The sequence below is a fragment of the Salvia miltiorrhiza genome, chromosome 7 (assembly GCF_028751815.1).
Source record: "Salvia miltiorrhiza cultivar Shanhuang (shh) chromosome 7, IMPLAD_Smil_shh, whole genome shotgun sequence".
Classification (NCBI taxonomy): Eukaryota; Viridiplantae; Streptophyta; class Magnoliopsida; order Lamiales; family Lamiaceae; genus Salvia; species Salvia miltiorrhiza.
Window position 1 is genome coordinate 18942184 of NC_080393.1, and position 6000 is coordinate 18948183.

Sequence of the window (6000 nt, forward strand, 5' to 3'; positions counted from 1 at the left end):
GGAGCAAGTAAAAAAGGTACGACTTCAAACTTTAAGAGGAGAGTTTGAATCTCTGCATATGAAAGAGTCCGAATCGATTTCGGATTATTTTTCAAGAGTCTTGGCGGTTTCTAATCAAATGAAAAGAAATGGTGAAAAATTGGAGGATGTAAGAATTATGGAGAAAATATTGCGGTCACTAACCCCAAAGTTTGAGCACATTGTGGTGACGATTGAAGAAACTAAAAATTTGGAGGAGTTGACGATCGATCTTTTGTTGGGGTCGCTGCAAGCATATGAGGAGAAGCAAAAGAAGAAGCAAGAAATTTCAGAGCAACTTTTAAAGTTGCACGTAAGCCCGAAAGAGAAAGAAGAAGGTCCGAGCAATGGCTATGGACAGTCCGGGAGAGGACATGGCCAAGCGCAAGATCGAGGCAGAGGCCGAGCACGTGGACGTGGACGAGGACGAGGAGGCTTCGTCAACAGTAGTGAAAGAAAGGAGTTTACAAATGGTCGGGAGAGGACCAACCCGCAGTCGAGGTACGATAAATCTTCGATAAAGTGTTATAATTGCCATAAATTTGGGCACTATGCTTCTGAGTGCAGAAGTGAAAAAGTAAGGATTAAAGAGAAGGCCAATTACGCCGAAAGTACAAATCAAGATATTGGTAGTGTGCTTCTGGCATATAAAGGAGAAGCTGGAAGACAAGATGACACGTGGTACCTCGACACTGGTGCTAGCAATCACATGTGCGGGAAAAGAAATATGTTTGTGGAGCTCGATGAGTCGGTAAGTGGCAACGTCTCCTTTGGTGATGAATCTAAAATTCCAGTTAAAGGAAAAGGGAAGATTTTAATTCGCTTGAAGAATGGAAATCATGAATTTATTTCCAACGTTTATTATGTGCCCAATATGAAAAATAATATCTTGAGTTTGGGACAACTCTTAGAGAAAGGTTATGATATTCACATGAGAGATTATAACCTTTCAATAAGAGATGACAAAAATAATCTTATTGCCAAGGTGCCAATGTCTAAAAATAGAATGTTCTTATTGAATATTCGAAATGACATGGCAAAATGCCTGAAAGCGTGTTACCAAGATAAGTCTTGGTTGTGGCATCTTCGGTTTGGGCACTTGAACTTTGGTGGATTGGAGTTATTGTCAAAGAAGGAGATGGTGAGAGGACTACCATCCATCAAGCATCCCGATCAACTCTGCGAAGGTTGTCTACTCGGGAAGCAGTTCAGAAAGTCATTCCCAAAGGAGTCAAGCTCAAGAGCTCAAAAGCCACTGGAGTTAATTCACGCTGATGTGTGCGGGCCAATCAAGCCAAGCTCCCTCGGTAAAAATAATTATTTTTTGCTCTTCATTGATGATTTTTCTAGAAAAACGTGGGTATATTTCTTGAAGCAGAAGTCAGAAGTATTTGATGCATTCAAAAAGTTCAAAGCTGCCGTCGAGAAGGAGAGCGGACGACAAATCAAGGCCATGAGGTCTGATCGAGGGGGAGAATTCACATCAAGGGAGTTTCTAGAATTTTGCGAAGCAAATGGAATTCGACGGCCCCTGACTGTTCCGAGATCCCCCCAACAGAACGGAGTGGCGGAAAGAAAAAACAGAACAATCATGGAGATGGCGAGGAGCATGCTAAAGACGAAGAATCTGCCTAAAGAGTTTTGGGCCGAAGCAGTGGCGTGCGCGGTGTACTTGTCCAACCGATCACCGACAAGGAGCGTGTGGGGAATGACTCCACAAGAAGCCTGGAGCGGGAGAAAGCCAGGAATTTCCCACCTAAAGGTATTTGGGAGCATAGCCTACGTGCATGTACCAGATGAGAGAAGGAAGAAGCTCGACGATAAAAGTGAAGCATTCATCTTTATCGGGTACGACTCTAACTCTAAAGGTTATAAGTTATATAATCCAAATACCAAGCAAATAGTGATAAGTCGAGATGTGGAGTTCGACGAAGAAGGAGTATGGGATTTTAATCCCAGTGGTGACTTCACCTTCATCCCACAATTCGAAGATGAAAGGACAGTCGAGCAAGTAGGAGAAGTCCGACAAGAGGTAATGACTCCGCCAGCTTCACCTATACAAGTTACTGAAGACTCGCCACCATCTTTCTTAAATGAAAGAGTCACACCACGAGCAAGGAATTTGGATGAGATATATGAAGACACTGAAAGGTTAGAAGATCTTACCTTGTTTTGCCTATCTGCTGATTATGAACCTAAAGCAGCAAATAGTGAAAATTGGCGAGTTGCAATGGACGAAGAGATCAAAGCTATAAACAAGAATGATACGTGTGAGCTCGTGACACTACCGGAAAGGCACAAGGCCATTGGAGTCAAGTGGGTGCATAAGGTTAAGAAGAATTCCAAAGGTGAAGTTGAAAGATATAAAGCAAGGCACGTCGTGAAAGGATTTCGCCAAATTCAGAAGTTTGCTCGGAATGAAAAATCAAGTTTAAGGGGGAGTGTTGGAATATAAAAATAAACTTGATTTTTTAAGTGAAGATATTTGTATTAGAAATATCTAGAATGAAGATATTTGTATTAGAAATATCTAGAATCAAGATATTTTAAGAAGAAAAAGAAAGAAAGAAAAATATAGAGAATTCTAGAAAAAGTGACTAAGTGAAGATATTTTGTAATAGTAAAATAAGTATAAAAATCTAGATAGAAATCAAGAGAATTCTAGAATTCTCACTTGACTACTATATATATGTGGAGGTTGTATCAATTGTTTAGAAGGAAGTGAATTGAAGAAAAGATTGTGTTAGCAAACTCCAATCCTCCCACTCAAATTCTTAAGCACACACACGTCCACAACCAATTTTCTCCTACCAATTAAATAAATTCTCCATTATATATACTTATATTCCAACAAACAGAACAATATTTTATTTCTCCTTGTGCAATGTTGTATGAGGTCCTTACATAATAATTTCCAATTTCCCCCTAGAACACTGGTAAAATATACCTTATCTAACATTTTCTTTTCATAAAAAAAAAAACATGACATTCTAGAAAAAATTCCAATATACTTATTACACAACGTAAGAAGAACTAGTTGATACATGACCAGATGACCTCGATACCCATTTTTTGTGATTTAATCGTGTCTCTTTAATGATTGCGAATTGATGCATGGCTCCTAATTTTGATTTTCCTATTAGTAGTATGAAAACTGGCATCCCACTCAACACACTTCAATTCACATTAGACCTAATTAAGTCTAATTTTGGTTTGATTTTAATGCAATTTCTTCATAATAATATATCGAATCGACTTGCACCAAACTGAACGTGTGTTGCCAACTTTGTTAAACTTAAAACAGTGTGATTAAGATTAACTTACAACAATAACTAAAATTATAGTTAGTTTTTTTATAAAAAAAAAATCAAAAATACATTTGTGAGAAAAAACAATTATACTACATTATAAAAATTCATCCATTATATTTTAACAATTAAAATATAGATAAAATAAAATATTCCTACCAAATTACAGAGATTAAAAACAAAAAAGGATAACCTAATCCAAGTATTACTAAGAAAATATTTCAGGTTGTTCAGAGTCAATAGTGAATCCAAAGATGATGGATGAAATGTTAGTAACATTCTTAAATCTGGCTTAAAGATGAATTTCGATTCTACATAAGTTGTTGTATATATATAATATTTATCTTTCTTTGCGACTTTTATTCCTTTCTACTCTTATAACTTATGTTAATGCAATTAGATTAACATTTTAATAACCGGAGGTTATGGTGGAAAAAACGTGGGTGCTTAGTCCCTATTTCTCAAGAAGCATGATCTCGACTAACATCTTCAAGATGACCGAGTTGTAATTTTCAATTAAGGTTAATTTGCAGTGGTTGTAGAAAAGTTATTCAAGTGGATCAAACTGACCACAAAATGCACAACTATAAATGCTGCAATTGAGGAATGGCAATAGCTATAAATATTTAAATAACCACGAGATTTGAGTATTGTAAACTGCATATATATGTTTTCAACATAGTTAATCTATTCGTGAGGTACTAACAGAGTATTTATAGCATAAGAAAAAGTATTGTGTGTTCTATAATTTCCATTGCATTAATTTTACTTGTAAATGTGATTAATATTGTAAGTAACATTACCATAACATTGCAGAATATATTTCAATAGTAATACGGGACACCGAATTCTTCCAATCATAAATGAAATAATGTAAAAAAAAAAAAAACTTATTCAGCTGTCGCGTTATATTATTGACCATACCATAATATCAATGCAATCAATAAGTATAATCCATTATTGTGTTTCTTAAAGAATATTATCAAGTTAGAAATATTATATAGCAAACACGAGTGTTCTTGAAATAGGTCAATCTAGTGAAGGAAGAAATTGTCACAAAGCATACGACTACTATTATTGTAACTTTTTAAATAATCCATGCATTGTGGGAGATTGCCAAGTCAAACAGATCTTGATCATAATTAATTAAGGAATAAATACCAGGAACCGATACTGTTAAGTTAAGAGAGAGAGAGAGAGAGAGAGAGAGGAGAGAGAGAGAGAGTCACGTGAGGGCATATTGAGAGTGTATAGCAGAGAAGGCACATGTCATGTGAGAAAAATGGATATGGAGGCAATGTTTTACCCAATCTTTTCAAACTTTGTGTATTCAACTTTACCTTCTACACTCCCTATGCTACATGTGAAAGCCAAAAACGCCATGCTAACACTAATAATAATTTTATTTCTCTTTCTTCTTGTAATATATCCATATTACGATAATTATTGGTGCGTTACATTGATTTATTCATAAATTTTATTAAATTATTTGTTATTATTTTTTATTTTCACAAAAGATAATATCACACAAACATACATATATACATATATACATATATATATATATAAGATCAAATAAAAACGGACAAATGAATCTGTAACGTTAGATTTTCATATCATATGATTGATATTTATTTAGATGAAGCAAAATTTTACCAGACTTCGAATTCTGGAGGAAGCGAAAATTTTATCAATTAATTGAGTACCGTCACTTAGTTATTACAAGCAACTTATGCAACACTATATACTAACTTATTTATTATTCTCACTTCTCACGAAAAATATCATTTTCACTATAACATAACATATTTATATATAGAGATGAGCTCAAATAAAAATTCTTTTTAAAATATAACTAGGAATCATTTTCAACCATTAGATAATCAAATGAATTCAAGGTCTTGAGTTCAAATTCTTCGAGGAGCAAAAATTGTAAATTTTGAAATTTAGGCATTTGCACAACGAATTCAAACGTGTTCTACATAAAATTAAGGCCTTTTTTGCTCGTTCGAATTTATATTTAAGAGGGGTTTAAGTCTAACCCCTCATTATATTGAGTTAATATAGAAGTGTCCACTTTTCTATTGTAAAATTAAAATCTAGCCTATGAAATAAAAATATTAAAAAGTTGCCAGTTTTTGAGCAAAAAGTCAGAAGTACCCCTCCTCTTAAAATATTAAAAAATGGCCAGTCAGAAATACTCTCTCTTCTCTCTCTCTACGCTCTCTCACCTCTCTCCCTCTCATTTCATCTACCTCTCCACCAGTCGCCGGCCACCGCCTCTGCCGCGTCCGCCACATCTTCTGCCTCTATCCTCCGATGTGTCCTCCGCCGCGCGTTTTACCTCCGCCTCCATCCTCTGCCGCGTCCTCTGCCTCCCTGAATTTCTGTCTCTTGTCCGCCTCTAGCCGCGGGCAGATCTCCTCGAATAATTTAGGAATTTGCAAGGATTTCGGGAAATCGTCTGTTTTGGGGGTTTTGGGGTGATTTACAGGCGGTGGTGACGGAGATGGAGGGTGCGGCGGAGAAGAGGCGGTTTGTCTGAGAGAACTTCCATTTCACCCTCTTCTTCATGCTCATTTTCTTTTTCGATTTCATCAAAATTCGCAAATTCGTTACTTTTCATTTTGAACTAATTTGTAATTTTTCTGTTTTGTTGATTCTAATTCTTTTG